Source organism: Arachis ipaensis, chromosome B5 (genome assembly GCF_059453495.1).
Source record: "Arachis ipaensis isolate K30076 ecotype BB chromosome B5, ASM5945349v1, whole genome shotgun sequence".
NCBI lineage: Eukaryota > Viridiplantae > Streptophyta > Magnoliopsida > Fabales > Fabaceae > Arachis > Arachis ipaensis.
In genome coordinates this window covers 56,029,560-56,046,841 of record NC_142440.1, presented here as the reverse complement: position 1 = coordinate 56,046,841, position 17,282 = coordinate 56,029,560, and the positions used below count along the sequence as shown (strand labels likewise).

General features: G+C 38.5%; 1 non-coding gene across 1 annotated transcript; it reads right to left on the bottom strand.

The window, feature by feature from the left end:
- Positions 1–11,821: 11,821 nt before the first annotated feature.
- Positions 11,822–11,925, bottom strand: LOC148564253 (small nucleolar RNA R71). The gene has a single exon (XR_015885341.1). It is a non-coding gene; the product is annotated as a small nucleolar RNA R71 (small nucleolar RNA).
- Between the last annotated feature and the right edge of the window lie 5,357 nt (positions 11,926–17,282).

Genomic DNA, 17,282 nt, shown 5'->3' with positions numbered 1-17,282 from the left:
ACGGAGGAAAGCTCAAAGAGGACCTTCACTGTGAACGGACAAAGGCTCAAGCATTACATGGGCAACATGGGGGAAAGCCCTAAAATGAAATATCATCTCAACTGATGGAGAAATCGTCGAGCTAACGACGCTAAAAGAGCGCTTCGTTGGGAGGCAACCCAACCTAAGGTAGTTTCCTTTTCATGATCATTTCAATAAAAGTTACAAGTAGTTTGCCCTGTATTGCGAGGAGCTAAGTTTGGTGTTGCACGCCAAAACAATCCAAGAGTGAATGTGTAATTCTAAGTTTGGTGTTCCACCAAACATTTCAGTTAGAATCACACTACACCTCTTCAAGAGCAGATTGCTAGCCCCAACCAATCAGGGAAACCACTTGACAAGAGTTTAGTTTCTAGTTCATAGTCGTTTTAGTAATAAAAGCACATAAGGTTCTCTGCATGTATTCAATCTATTGTATTACGCAAGGAACTAAGTTTGGTGTCCACACACCAAATCAGGTTCAGAAATTCACAAGCATACATGCAGGCTAACTATTTCTCAAGTGTTTTGGGAACAAGCAACTTCCAATAACCTTGCAGGAATTCAATCAAATCTTCGGGAAAAGCGGTGCACCATCATCCAAGGAGGCGAAGAAGGATGCAAAAACTATGGACGATGACAACAAAGGGATGGCTAGAAGTCACCATCAAAAGGTTGTATTGTTACTTGATTCCATATGCTTGGAAATGCTCAAATTGGAAGTCTGAGTGTATCCCTGATTATTAGTTACTCCTTAGTTTATATCACTAAGATTAATGTTCGTTTTCCTCCGCCTTTGTCATATATGTGCTGTTTCAAGTTACCTGCTGCATTTTCACCTTGCTTACTTGTATGCTTGTCCTTTTAAGTCAAATAAAAAGGGATGTTATGAAAGACCAGAGTGAGGTTCAAATTGTGGAGTAAGTTCTTAAGCTTGTGGTGTAGTAATTACTTAGCTAAGTTGGTTCACCAACAAGGTAGGAAGGCAACTATCTATCCTGAATCATATGCTTGAAACACACTGATAAACCACTATTTTATGGTTTATCTTGTGCTCAATTGAGTGGATTTTATCAACTCTTTACCCACTTATTCATACTATTTGCATGTTTTACATTTTCCTTCCTGGTTTTGTGTTATGATTGAAAACATGCTTCTTTGATCTTATATTTGCTTATTATTAATCCTCTCTTATTACCATTAGATCCCTTGATATGTGTGTTAAGTGATTTCAGAGATTACAGGGCAAGAATGGCTCAGAGGATGGAAAGGAAGCATGCAAAAGTGGAAGGAATACAAGAAGTTGGAGAAATTGCTAAGCTGTCCAGCCTGACCTCTTCGCACTCAAACGGCTATAACTTTAGCTACAAAGGTCCAAATGATGCGGTTCCAGTTGCGTTGGAAACTAACATCCGAGGGTTCGCAACGATATATAATTTGCCATAGCTTCCTCGAAGCTAGACGATGCGAACGCGTGAATGACGTGCCCCCGCGTCGCATCTGTAAAACTGCAATCCACGCTAACGCGTGGACGACGCCTCCGCGTCGCTTTGCCGCAACCTGAACGTACCAGAAATTACTGGGAGTGATTTCTGCGCTATTTTTGACCCAGTTTTCAGCCCAGAACACACAGATTAGAGGCTATAAAGTAGGGGAATGCATCCATTCATCGAAGAAGCTCACAATACACAATTTTAGGATTTAGATGTAGTTTTTAGAGAGAGAGGTTCTCTCCTCTCTCTTAGGATTTAGGATTAGGATTTTTCTTACTTTCAGGATTGTTTCTTTTTATCAGTTCAATTTTCCTTTTATTTTCCCAATTTAATTTATGAACTTTTCCATGTTACATTTGATATCTTTTTTAGTACAAATTGAGGTATTTCAGCCTATGAATGTTTTATTCTATTTATGAATGCTTTTAATTTAATTTAGATATTTTCTTCCTTTTGGCTTTGGTTAAGTAATTGGTAACGCTTGAGCTGTCAAATAAAGCAGTGGTTGAAATTGGGAGTCGCTCCAATAACTCTAGTCTTTCCATAGGAATTGACTAGGACCTGAGGATTAAGCTAATTAATCCACTTGATTTACCTTCATAGTTAGAGGTTAACAAAGTGGGATTAAAATCCAGTTCTCATCACAATTGATAAGGATAGGACTTCCAATTCTATTACCTTGCCAAGAGTTTATTTTATTATTACTATTTTATTTTTCTTATCATTTAACATACTGCTTCCTTACTTTCAAAACCCCCAATTTACAAGACTCATAACCAATAATAAGAATATACTTCCCTGCAATTCCTTGAGAAGACGACCCGAGGTTTAAACACTTGGTTATCAATTTTAAAGGGGTTTGTTACTTGTGACAACCAAAACGTTTGTAAGAAAGGTTGATTGCTTGGTTTAGTAACTATACTTGCAACGAGAGTTTACTATAACTTCTAACCCATCAATCTTCCAAGTTCTTTCAAAATGGCACTGTTGCCGGGAAATTACAAACGTGTGCCTTATTATTGGTTATTGTAAATATTTGCTTTTTGCTTGTTTATTTGTTTTTATTTTTGTTTTTATTTTTTACTTTTTTTTTCATAAATTAAGAGGTTATTGGTTTTTATTTAGTTATTAAAAAAATTTTTCAAAAATTCAAATTTAAAAATTTTCAAATTTCAATTTAAAAATTTTCAAATTTTAAATTTCAAATTTCAAAAATTTAAAATTCAAATTTCAAAATTCAAATTTCAAAATTTCAAAAATTTAATTTTCAAATTCAAAATTTAAATAACCTTTTAATTTAAAATTTGTTTTTATTTTTGTTTTTTTTTATTATTATGAGTTCTCACCCCTCTCGCTTTGAGTTGGTTCCAATGTTGTTGCAAGGAATGGAAATTATAATAGGGACATGCATCGAGGTCAAAATAATCAGAGATGGAAGGAGCCACGAGGATCTGATCAACCCTTTCGGCAACATCACCTTCCAAAATACCATGGACAACGACCATCCTACAATGCATGCCAAGACAATAGATATGGTGGACCCCCTTGTAGTTACCAACAAGCTCCATCATATGCCAATAAACCATCTCCTCAACACAACTTTGAACCACCATACTCACAAACCCCTTACCACCAAACACCACCATATAACCCTAATCCTTATCCACCACACCAACCACCATATGAACCACGCCCAGAACCACCACCTCAATATTCACCATCTCTATATCCATCAATCCAAGAGCACTATGATCCTACTTATGATAGCTGAGCACAACAAGAATCAAAGGATCGTCTCAAGAAAACAGTGGAAAGATTTCATGCAACCCTTCACCAATTGAATCAAGCGATAAATCAATTAGCTTCCCGACGTTCGGACACTCAAGGAACCCCCATGGCTTCATGTGGACAATCTAATGAAGAACGTAGTATGAAGGAGACATTAGAAACTCCGGTGGACAGCAAGGAGCATGAATTTGTACTGGAACAAGTGGAGGAAGCTGGAATTATTGAAGAAGAAGAAGTGGTTGAAGACTTAGGAGATGCTGAACCTCCTTAGAAAAGTCAAGACATAGAGCCTCCTTCAAAACGTTTAAAATTGATGTTGAACAGGGTGTACAACCTCCAAGATATATCATGGTTGAAGACCTTGAAGAGGTTGATCAAGAGATGGATTCAATCATTGATGAATTCTTATCCACAATTGAATCCTCTCCCATTGAACTTGACATGGAGATGGAAGAAGAAAAAGCACAACCTCCCACACTCTTTGTGAACAATGAAGAAGAGATTGAATTGGAAGACAGCTACCAAGAGGAAGAGGTTGAAATTGAAGAAGCTTGCAAAGAGGTGGAAGCTGTTAAAGAAGATCCCAGGGGAATGGAGCTTGAAATCACCTTGCCGAAGTTATTGGAGACCCCTCCCCCTAAGTTGCCATCATCCTTCACAACATTCAAGTGGGTAAAATTCATATCCCTTAGCTTTCTAATTCCACCTGAATATGGGCTACTGGAGACGGATGGTCAACTTAGAGCTCTTTGTGGCATTAAGAGTAAGAGAAAGATGGTAAGTGGTAAGAATTGTCCTGCAAGGTTCATTATGGTTGGAAGCTTTAAGTTTAAACGCAAAGGTTGGTGCAGAGCTCAATTGAATGCGTCTAGAAAGTTGTTTGGACGCTTCACTGAGAATTCTAAAGCTAAACCACCCGGATGGAATCAAGATAATCAACTAGAAGACGGGTGCAAAAGCAAAATTTGGGATCCCAGAATTCATTCTGGAAATCAACACTCTTGGGGCCTTGTCACTTGCTTTAACTTGCTTGAAGGCTTTCTGCGCCTAGTTTGGGACCCTGGAGGTTACTGGAAGTACAAACATTGGTAGAGATTCCTAGATGAGTTCAAGCACAAGCCACCATAACAGGGAGCTCACCAGATGTCCAACTTAAGGACTTTAACTAAAAGTGCTAGGTGGGAGACAACCCACCATGGTATGATCGTTCCTTTTTCATTTTTATTTAGTTTTATTTGTTTTCGAGTTTTATTTTATTTTATTGTATTGAACTTGGAGTTTTGCATAACATTCATATTAGCATTGCATTCTGCATTTTTCATGCATAAAGAAAAATAAAAAGAGAGAGAGAGAGAGGGAGAGCACGTGACGCGACAGCGTCGCCGACGCGTCCGTGTCGTATGTTCCTCAAGAAGAAAAAGAAATCGAACAGAGAGTCATGCGGGAGCGTGGCTGGAGGTGTGCCTTTGGCACAAATCACCCCACGCGACCACGTCACTCACGCGGCCACGTGACCTGATAATCGACGTGAAAAGGGTGCATAGCCGAAAGTTATGCTAGAGTGGTGCTAGACTAGTGCTAGATGCACAGTCCCTACCATGCGAATGCGTGCCCCACGCGTTCGCGTCATATCCCAATATTGGCCACTCACATGATTGCATGACCCACGCGATCGCGTCACCCGTATTTTGGCAAAATAAGATTTCAAACAGAGACTTGTGCTAGCGCGAGGCTGCCCTCGCGCCAGTAGCATAAAACGTGTCACGTGACCGTGTGACCGACGCGACCGCGTCAATCCGAATAAGCGCAATTCGCGCGGACGCGTCACCCACGCGTCTTCGTCGCTTGCGCCGCACAACTTATCCAGATTAGTGCCAATTATCTTATCTTTTCTTCTCTACTCCTAATTTCTTCTATCTTTTCTTCTTTCTCTCTCCTTCTTACTTTCTTTTTCCTCACTTCTTTCCCTTCACATTCTTCTTATCTTTCATTTTATTTTACTTACTTTATTTGCATATTTCATTCATTGCATTTTAATTTAATACATATTTTTTTCTTTTCTAAATTTATTATTTTTCCTTTAGTGTTGATTTTCTTATTTACTTGTTACATCTTCTCTTGAATTATTTTGGGTGCTTCGTGACTTATGTTATTCTGGTTAGGTAATATTATTTAAATCAATGCCAATCTTTTATATCTGTATTACTTTTGTATTGACATGAATTTATATTATCTCTCCTTCCCCACTCTCTTCCCCATTGTTGTAAATTTTGCACCATTGGTATGCCATGTGCTTCTATTGTTCTCTCACGTACATGTTGAAGCTTCCATGTAAATGAGACCCTTATCAATTGGCATTTATCCACCCATACTTCATTTGTTTTCTTATCTTTATTTCTGGGTTACTATTCTTCTTTTTCTCTTTTTTTAGGCTGGCCACCGAAGACGGAAAAAGGGAGAAACTTCTATAAGGGGAGACAAACAAGTCCATCTGCACAATCCTTGCAGAAAATCATCAGTTGGAACAACCCGTCCACCTGCACATCTCAGCATGCACTGAGGACGGTGCAATCTTTAAGTGTGGGGAGGTCGATATCGATCTCCATGGGTTAGTTACTCTTCCATCTCAACACCAATGGTTTATTTTCCTTGTAAGTTGTTGCATTTACAAATTTGATTGCATGATTATTTGATTTTATGCATATTTTACCACTTGGTTGAAGTAATATTTTCTTTTTCAAGAAACCTTTTAAGAGCATTTCACTAATTTGAATAAAATTTAATGTTACACTTGTTTGAAGAAATATTATACTGGAACATGGTTTAGAGCTCGAACACACAAAACCTGAGAGATTTTTGAGCCTATTTGAATTGGTTGCATTTTACCAACCAATATTTTATTTTTGGTGTGTGTTTTTCTCTCTAAAACTGTGATCTTTGTCTTGCTTAATTCTATATTTCCATGATTTGATGTATGCATACACTTACATGATTGAGGCCTTTATTTCACTGAGCTTACATACCCATATGGCCTTACCCTTTTCATTATTCTTTGCAAATCAATTTTGAGCCTATTTTACCCCTTTGTTCTTTACTTTAGCACATCATTAACTCTAAGCAAAAAACAATAATGTCCTTAATTTGAATCCTTGGTTATCTTAGACTAGTGAGAGTACTTATGATTTAAGTGTGGGAAAATTGGGTTTGGAAACATTTGGTTTGAGAATTGAGTATGTTAGAATTTTCTGAAAATGAGAAAAAAATGTTTAGGACATGATTCATGCATCCAATAATTTAATCATATGCATTGAGAAAAAAAAGATATATATATATATAAAGAGAAGTGAGAAAAATAAAAAAAAAAGCAATTAAGCAAAAAGGGGACAGAATGCCCCAAAGTAAGTGGTGAAAGCAATGCATATGTACTGTACTTGAAATTAAAATGCATGAATATGTGGAAAAAATGGTTAATGGATAGTTAGATGTGGTATTATGATTACATGGATTGTCTAAAATTAGGTGGAAAGTTTAAGTTAATTAAGGATTCAGATTTTAGTCCACTTGGCCAAATACAATCCTACCTTGACCCTAACCGTATTACAACCCTTAAAAGACCTCTTAATTTGTGTATTTGTGCATTAAATTTATGTTGATTATTAGAAGAAAAGCAAGCCTTAGAAAGCAAGGTTAGTAGAGAATTGAGAGAATCGAACCTTAAACACCTGAGCGATTAGAGTGCATACACTTCTAGTGAGGGTTCGATGCTCGATTCCTTGTTCCCGGCTTTCATGAGCTATTTTCTTCTGCAAGTTCACTTGTACTTCATTTTTATGATTTGAATTAGTGAAATCCAGTTCATATTTATTCTTGAATGATTTACTTACTTTTGACCAAGTAGGTAGAAACATTTTGAATGTAGTTGCATTCATATAGATAGGTTGTATTTCATGCATTTTACCATTCCTCTTCACTCTTTTAGTTCTCTTAAGCTTAGCATGAGGACATGCTAATGTTTAAGTGTGGGGAGGTTGATAAACCACTATTTTATGATTTATCTTGTGCTCAATTGAGTGGTTTTTATCAACTCTTTACCCACTTATTCATACTATTTGCATGGTTTTACATTTGCCTTCCTAATTATGTGCTTTGATTGAAAACATGCTTCTTTGGCCTTAAGTTCCCTATGTTTAAATCCTCTCTTATAACCATTAGATGCCTTGATATGTGTGTTAAGTGATTTTAGAGATTACAGGGCAAGAATGGCTCAGAGGATGGAAATGAAGCATGCAAAAGTGGAAGGAATACAAGAAGTTGGAGAAATTGCTAAGCTGTCCAGCCTGACCTCTTCACACTCAAACAGCTATAACTTTAGCTACAGAGGTCCAAATGACGCAGTTCTAGTTGCGTTTGAAAGCTAACATCTGGGGCTTCGGAACGATATATAATTTGCCATAGCTTCCTGGTGCGCAGAAATCGTGACGGTTCCATTCCTTGGTAACGGCGTTGAAAACTTTATACGCATGTTCATAATCTTAATTCTTTGTCACAACTTCGCACAGCTGACCAGCAAGTGCACTAGGTCATCCAAGTAATAAACCTTACGTGAGTAAGGGTCGATCCTACGGAGATTGTCGGCTTGAAGCAAGCTATGGTCATTTTGTAAATCTCAGTCAAGCGGATTCAAATGTATTAAGAGATTATAGTGTACTAAAAGATAATTAAAATAGGATAGAGATACTTATGTAATTCATTGGTGAGAGTTTCAGATAAGTGTATAGAGATGCTTTCGTTCCTCTGAACTTCTGCTTTCCTGCTGTCTTCATCCAACCATTCCTACTCCTTTCCATGGCAAGCTTTATGTAGGGCATCACCGTTGTCAATGGCTACATCCCATCCTCTCTGTGAAAATGGTCCAATGCGCTGTCACTGCATGGCTAATCATCTATCGATTCTCGATCATACTAGAATAGGATTTACTATCCTTTTGTGTCTGTCACTACGCCCAGTACTCTCGAGTTTGAAGCTCGTCACAGCCATCCCTTCCCAGATCCTACTCGGAATACCACAAACAAGGTTTAGACTTTCCAGATCTCAAGAATGGCCATCCATGGGTTCTAACTTATACCATGAAGATTTTAATATCTCGGACTCGGTCCTCTATATTAGATATCTAAGAGATATTCATTCTAGTTTGTTTGCATGTAGAACGGAAGTGTTTGTCAGGCACGCGTTCATAAGTGAGAATGATGATGAGCATCACATAATCATCACATTCATCATGTTTTTGGGTGCGAATGGATATCTTAGAATAGGAATAAGCTTGAATTGAATAGAGAAACAGTAGTACTTTGTATTAATTCGTGAGGAACAGCAGAGCTCCACCATTTGAAAATACATAAGTGATAATGGTCCAGGCATGGCCGAATGGCTGATGCCAAGGCATCTTAGGCTAGTTTCACTAGCATTTTTCTGTTAGTTTTAGTTGTTTTATGCATTTTCTTGAGCTTAAAGTAACCAAGAATGGTTAAATGAATAACAAAGCAACAGTATGATTTTGATGCAAATTCCATGAGTTTTAGTTATATTACTTGAATGCTATGACTGGAAGATTTCTCATGAAATTTTGCAAGACTTTGATGCAATTGTTTGGATGATTTCAGGGAAGAAGAGGCTAGGCAAGGAAGCAACAAAATCAATAAAGGAAGCTTGAATATCACATGTGGAGTTTAAGTTCCAGTTTAAGCTTAAACTAGAACTTAAACTACCAAGCCATATAATGCTGGAAATGGCGTTTAAGTTCCAGTTTAAGCCTAAACTGGAGCTTAAACGCCAGAATCATGAAGGCTAAGAAATGCTGAAACTGAAGTTTAACCTCCAGTTTAACCTTAAACTGGAGGTTAAACGCCAGAATGAGAATTCCACTCAGGAAGCATTTCCACGTTTAACCTCCAATTTAACCTTAAACTGGAGGTTAAACGCCAGAAATGGGAAATGCACCAGGGAGCCATTTCCACGTTTAAGCTCCAGTTTAACCTTAAACTGGAGCTTAAACGTGTTCGACCAAGTTTTCTCCTCCAGGGTTGCTTTCTCCATTTCCACGTTTAAGCTCCATTTTAACCTTAAACTGGAGCTTAAACGTGTTCGACCTCCAGGGGTTGCTTTCTCTATTTCCACGTTTAAGCTCCAGTTTAACCTTAAACTGGAGCTTAAACGTGTTCGACTACGTTACCCTCCAGGGCTGCCTTCTTCCATTTCCACGTTTAAGCTTCAGTTTAACCTTAAACTGAAGCTTAAACGTGCTTCCACAAAAGGCATCACTGGAAGTGTCTGGCGTTTAAGCTGCAGTTTAAGCTTAAACTGCAACTTAAACGCCACTCTTGGAAAAGGTTTCTGGGCCAAAAATATTTCAGTTTAAGTTAGCATTTGAGCACAAACATTAACTTAAACTTACTCTGGTATGAAACCCAATTGAATATCATGGTTTATGGGATTGGGCCTGAAGGATTGATGAGTCTGGAATTTCAATTTGTTGAGTCATGTGTCATTACTTGATTATCACTAAGTTGGCTCAATGAATGTTACAGAATTTGGATCAGCAGCCTCATCAAGATTATGGATCATAAACCCAAGCAAAAGGAAAGCAGGGAGAGGCCTCAAAGCCCAAGAAACACAACAGAAGCTCAATGAAGAAAGTGTATAAATAGGATAGAATTTAAGTTAGAGGAACTTTGACCTTTTCATTTTGCTAGTTTTCATACCTTTGTAATTGAATTCAGAGCTATGATTCACTAAACCCCTTTCATTGGGTTAGGGAGCTCTATTGTAATTCAATGAATCAATAATAGTTTTATCTTCTTCTTCAATCTTTTCTCTTGAATTTTGTTAGAAAGCTTCTCGATCTAATTCCATTGGGTAGTTGTCTTGGGAAAGAAACTACCCATAATTGGAATCCTTCGGAACCTTGGGAAAGGAATGGAGGATTCATGCTAGAGAAACTTTCTCACAGTGAATTGGATTGGGGTTTGGATGGATATTGTGACATGTAATCCTACCAAATTGTGGTTCATGAAACTGTGTGGTATAATCAGTGATCGAGCATCATCTCTTCTTATGAACATTTAAACCAAGGGATTGGGAATTTGTTTGTTTTTAGAGAGAATTGGTGAGCCAAGGGATTGGGATCCAATCATATAAGATTGCCAAGCAAAATTCAATGAACGCATTGGTTGAGGAAGAGATAAACATGTTTTGATTCGGAGATCTCAATATCTCCTATAACCCAATGAATTCCCCATTTCTGATTTCCACTTTCTCTTTACATTCTGCAACTCAATTCATGCAATCACCCCCATTCCCTTTTAATTTCAGCAATTTAGCTTATGCTCTTTAATTCATGCAATTTAAGATTCCGCCATTTCAATTTCTTGTCATTTACGTTTCCCGCCAATTTTACATTCCGCAATTCTCATCTAATTCTTGATTCCGCTCAACTAGACACACTTCTAATCCGAATTGCTCATTCAACCAATCCTTGTGGGATTCGACCTCACTCTATTGTGAGTTTTTACTTGACGATAACCGGTGCACTTGCCGGAAGGAATTTTGCCGATCGTGCAATTTCCTAAATCGTAGCATAACAAGTTTATGCGCATCAAGTTTATGGCACCGTTGCCGGGGATTGGTTTTCGATTGACAATTCTCAAATTGGAAGTTAACTAGATTGAGCATTTTTCTTGCTTTGTTAATTCAGTTCAAGTTACTTGTTGAATTTTTAATTTCTGCACTCTGTTACATGCTTTCTTTCTTTATGCCTTTAAATTCAAGCAACTAACTCACTGACTCACTAACTGTTTGAATTAATTCCTCAACTGCTCTAACCATACTCTTCCATTAACCAAGAGTATTTCACTTGTTTGTTGCCTGTGCTGTGTTCTTGTATGACAGGTAGGAGAGGAGAGACATCAACCCCTCCATATACCGAACCAGAGAGGACCCTTCATAGACTTAGAAGGGAAGCAAGAGGGAAGAGAGTACTGGGAGAAGAAGAATCTGAAGGAGAATCTGAGGACAATTTTGAGGAAGCTTTAGATCTCAACATGGATAGAGAAGTTCACAACCATGAGAGAGCTGATGGAAACAATGCCATTCCTGAGAGGAGGGTTCTTAGTTCATACATAAACCCAACCTCTGGGAGTTGTGGTAGCAGCATTCAGAAACCACCCATTCAGGCCAACAATTTTGAGCTCAAACCATAGCTAATATCACTTGTGGAGAATCATTGTTCATTTGGTGGGAGTGCTAATGAAGACCCAAACCAACATCTCACAAAATTCCTGAGAATTTGCGACACTGTGAAGTCCAATGGAGTCCAGGAAGATGCCTATAAACTGCTTTTATTCCCATTTTCACTTAGGGACAAGGCAGCTAAGTGGCTGGAATCATTCCCAAGGGGGAGCCTAACAACCTGGGATGAGGTGGAAAGCAAGTTTCTGGCACATTTCTACCCCCCACAAAAGGTCAATAGGCTTCGATCTGAGGTTCAGACGTTTAGACAACAAGATGGTGAAACTCTCTACGAGGCATGGGAGAGATTCAAGGATTTGACAAGGAAATGCCCACCAGACATGTTCCATGACTGGGTGCAATTGCATATTTTCTATGATGGACTTTCTTATGAATCAAGGAAGGCTGTAGACCATTCATCAGGAGGTTCATTGAACAGGAAAAAGACTGTGGAAGAAGCCATTGAAGTGATTGAGACAGTGGCTGAGAATGAGTACTACTATGCTTCAGAGAGACACAACACTAAGGGAGGCATGGAGCTGAACCATGTTGATACAATTTTAGCCCAAAACAAGGTGTTTGCAAAGCAACTAGTAGAGCTCACCAGGAAATTAGAAACAAAGCAAGTGGCTGCAATACACACACAAGATCAAGAGGAAGTAAGCACTGAAGGAGGTGATTGGGAAGAGGCCAACTATGTGGGAAACCAACAAAGGCAATCATATGATCCACATTCAAACACTTACAACGCAGGATGGAAAAACCACCCAAACTTTGGGTGGGGGAATCAACAAACCCAACCACAAAACCACAAACCTTACAACCACAACCAACATAACAATTCCACATACCAAAACTCCAACCAAAGATCATACCAAGCCACACAAAACACTTACTCCCAACCATCATATCATGGCCAAAATAATCAACCTACCCAACCTAATCCGAACCAACAATTTCAAGATCAATTAAACCGGATAGAAGGAATGCTGGCACACATGGGTCAGGACATAATTGAGTTGAAAAGCTTCAGGGATGATGTGAGATCTACCTTAAGAACCCATGGTGAAAAACTCAAGAGGATGGAGTCTCAAGTAGGAGAGCTATCTCAACAGGCCCCCAAATCAACTGCAGTGTTCCCTAGTGACATAGAAAAGAATCCTAAAGGGGAGCAAAAGAGAGTGAGATGGGAAGAATGCAAGGCCATCACCATATTGAAGGAAGTCTCAGAAGAAGAAGGAATCAGACCCTCAGAACAGGAGCCAGAAATCTTGAAGGAAGGTGTGGAAGAAGCTAAGCAGGAAAGTGAAACTGAGCAAGCCAAGGAACTGCAAAAAGGCATGCTGGAAACATACCAACCAAAAGCACCATTTCCTCAGAGGTTAGGAGGAGGTGAAAAAGGGAAAACCTATTCAAGGTTTTTAGAGACATTTAAGTCTCTCCATATCAATATTCCCTTTCTTGAGATTCTCCAGCAGATGCCTACACATATCAAGTATTTAAAGGAATTGCTGAGCAAGAAAAGAGTTTTGAAGGGAGGACAAACTGTAATAATGAACAAAGAATGCAGTGCCCTCATCAAGAAAGACATAGTCTCTAAGAAAATAGACCCAGGAGGTTTTCATATCCCCTGCATCATAGGGGAAACAAAAATTGACAGAGGATTCTGTGATCTAGGAGCTAGCATAAATGTGATGCCTCTGACTCTTATGAAGAGGCTACAACTGAATGAGGTGAGATCCACTGATGTAATCATACAACTGGCTGACAAAACTCAGAAGCAAGCTGAAGGGGTAGTTGAGAATGTGCTGGTGAAAGTGGGAAATTATTTCTTCCCCACAGACTTTGTCATTTTGGACATGGAGGAAAGCCACCTACACCCTATCATTCTGGGAAGGCCATTTCTAGCCACTGCTAGAGCGCTCATAGATGTAGAACAAGGAGAGCTAATTTTGAGAGTACATGATGAACAGCTCATTTTCAATGCTTTCAAACCTGCATCTGAGCCTGAACCAGAACCTGAAAAGCCTAAGGATGATAGTAGCCATCTGTGTTTGGAGGAAAGCAATCCAGCAGCTGAAATTCTGAAACAGTCCTTGGAAGGCAAACAAGAATTGCAAGAGTTAAAGCCACAAGAATCAATAGAAACAGATCAGAAGGATCCTCCTGGCATAAGGGTCAATGAAGAAATCCTCAAGAGAAAGGGAAGAATTGTAAAGAAATTGCCAAGAGGGTGGAGAAACAAGAAAATTCCCACTGAAGGTTTCTCTCCGGGAGATAAAGTGATATCAAGTCATTATCTGCCAATCCCACCTGGCCTCAAAACCATTCCTTCCCAGCTCCCTCAAGTGTTCACAATCAGGAAAGTTCTTTCCATGGAACATTTAGAAGTCATGAAGGAATCAAATGGGGACGTTTTCATAGTGAGAGGAGAAGACATCAAGCACTACAATCCACCCTAACAAGGGGCAACCGTCAAGCTAGTGACATTAAAGAAGCGCTTGTTGGGAGGCAACCCAACCTGAGGTAATACTCCCTTGCTGTTTCTTTTATTTGTTTCAATAAAAAGGTGAAGTAGTTTCTGTGCATTGCAAAGAATTAAGTTTGGTGTTTCACACCAAACAATGAATTCGTGGATCAATAATTCAAAGGGGAATGTGTGACTCTAAGTTTGGTGTTCCACCATAAAGATCAACTGAACACAACAACCTTTGAATTATATGAAAGGAACAACCATTCTAAGCAATCACAGAAATGCTTAAAATCCTTAGCAGCAACTTCATTCCAAGGAGAATTCAAGGATTCAAAGAACAGAGAAGTAAGTAGGAGACTAAGTTTGGTGTTCACACACCAACTTAAGACTCAGACACTTGCCCATACATAGTTGAACTAACCACTCAAGTGCTTGAGAAGCAAGCAACTTCATCACTCTTTGCAGGAAAGGAAACAAGGATCTGAGAAAGAACATGAAGCAACAACTAGGAGAAGAAGGAGAAATCAAATTGTTCCCTGGCAACAAAGAGAAAACAAGGAATTTCACAAGGTGGTGTTGTTCCTTGACAATTCTTTAAAAAGGGCAAACAAAAGCATGCTTGTTCTGGTTTAAACTGTAATTGTTGAATCTTTCTGGAATGTGAAGTTTCTAGTATGTTTGTCTGTTTATTGCTTTGAATAAAGTGAATGCCTAGATGTTTGGATATAACTTCACCTTCTTAAACAAATGCTTGCCATGCTTGTTCTGTTTCCAAAAATAAAAGAAAAGTTTGAACAAAAGTAACTTGGCTCAATTAGTGACAAATCAAGTAGAATTAAGTGGTGGTATGCATGCTTGATTGTTTAGTCAGATCACTGGAAATAGAGTGTAGAATTATCATTTTTTGTGTAGAAATTGAAAACTGTCTATGGATCTTAATGAATAAATGTCTTTGGCCATGAAAAAGAAAGAAAAAGAAGAAGAAAAAGCCACTGAAAAAGGACAACCAAAAAGCAAAAAATTGAGAAAATAAGCTAGGCACCAATGGTTTGAACTTCTGAGACAAATGCCTGTGGTGTTTATGTATTAAGGATATGCTTGGATGAATAGGTTCTGAGGAGTGTTTCAACACTTGGTAACTTGGGTTAACTAACCCGGGATTATCAACCAAAAGTCCATTATCAAGAGCAACCTAAATACAAAACATTTAGTCACACAAAGAGGTGCTGGGCACCAATGTCTCAAGAAGAAATGTGAACTAAAATGCCTGGAGTGGATATGTGTAGTGCACTGATAAGAAAAAAAAAATGCTAAAGGCTTGTGCAACACATGACACTAAGCAAACAAGGAGCAAAGGAGCTCTAAGAAAAAAAAAAGAAAAGAAAAACAAAGAAGAGAAAAGTGCCAAGGACATAAGAATAACAAGAGGCCATAGCAGTGTTTGATGGATGCAATGAAAAAGTGATAATCTTACCTGATAAGAATGAAAAAGTGATACTGCAACCTTCTGCATAAAACCCTTCTGATGAACTTCAAATGCTTGCTAATATAGCCAATGTAACTGCTTTCTGTTTCATACCTTCTTCTCAAATAACTCAGGACTTGCTTAGGGACAAGCAAGTATTAAGTTTGGTGTTGTGATGCCAAGGCATCTTAGGCTAGTTTCACTAGCATTTTTCTGTTAGTTTTAGTTGTTTTATGCATTTTCTTGAGCTTAAAGTAACCAAGAATGGTTAAATGAATAACAAAGCAATGAACCATCCAAACAGTATGATTTTGATGCAAATTCCATGAGTTTTAGTTATATTACTTGAATGCTATGACTGGAAGATTTCTCATGAATTTTGCAAGACTTTAATGCAATTGTTTGGATGATTTCAGGGAAGAAGAGGCTAGGCAAGGAAGCAACAAAATCAATAAAGGAAGCTTGAATATCACATGTGGAGTTTAAGTTCCAGTTTAAGCTTAAACTGGAACTTAAACTACCAAGCCATATAATGCTGGAAATGGCGTTTAAGTTCCAGTTTAAGCCTAAACTGGAGCTTAAACGCCAGAATCATGAAGGCTAAGAAATGCTGAAACTGAAGTTTAACCTCCAGTTTAACCTTAAACTGGAGGTTAAACGCCAGAATGAGAATTCCACTCAGGAAGCATTTCCACGTTTAACCTCCAGTTTAACCTTAAACTGGAGGTTAAACGCCAGAAATGGGAAATGCACCAGGGAGCCATTTCCACGTTTAAGCTCCAGTTTAACCTTAAACTGGAGCTTAAACGTGTTCGACCAAGTTTTCTCCTCCAGGGTTGCTTTCTCCATTTCCACGTTTAAGCTCCATTTTAACCTTAAACTGGAGCTTAAACGTGTTCGACCTCCAGGGGTTGCTTTCTCTATTTCCACGTTTAAGCTCCAGTTTAACCTTAAACTGGAGCTTAAACGTGTTCGACTACGTTACCCTCCAGGGCTGCCTTCTTCTATTTCCACGTTTAAGCTTCAGTTTAACCTTAAACTGAAGCTTAAACGTGCTTCCACAAAAGGCATCACTGGAAGTGTCTGGCGTTTAAGCTGCAGTTTAAGCTTAAACTGCAACTTAAACGCCACTCTTGGAAAAGGTTTCTGGGCCAAAAATATTTCAGTTTAAGTTAGCATTTGAGCACAAACATTAACTTAAACTTACTCTGGTATGAAACCCAATTGAATATCATGGTTTATGGGATTGGGCCTGAAGGATTGATGAGTCTGGAATTTCAATTTGTTGAGTCATGTGTCATTACTTGATTATCACTAAGTTGGCTCAATGAATGTTACAGAATTTGGATCAGCAGCCTCATCAAGATTATGGATCATAAACCCAAAGCAAAAGGAAAGCAGGGAGAGGCCTCAAAGCCCAAGAAACACAACAGAAGCTCAATGAAGAAAGTGTATAAATAGGATAGAATTTAAGTTAGAGGAACTTTGACCTTTTCATTTTGCTAGTTTTCATACATTTGTAATTGAATTCAGAGCTATGATTCACTAAACCCCTTTCATTGGGTTAGGGAGCTCTATTGTAATTCAATGAATCAATAATAGTTTTATCTTCTTCTTCAATCTTTTCTCTTGAATTTTGTTAGAAAGCTTCTCGATCTAATTCCATTGGGTAGTTGTCTTGGGAAAGAAACTACCCATAATTGGAATCCTTCGGAACCTTGGGAAAGGAATGGAGGATTCATGCTAGAGAAGCTTTCTCACA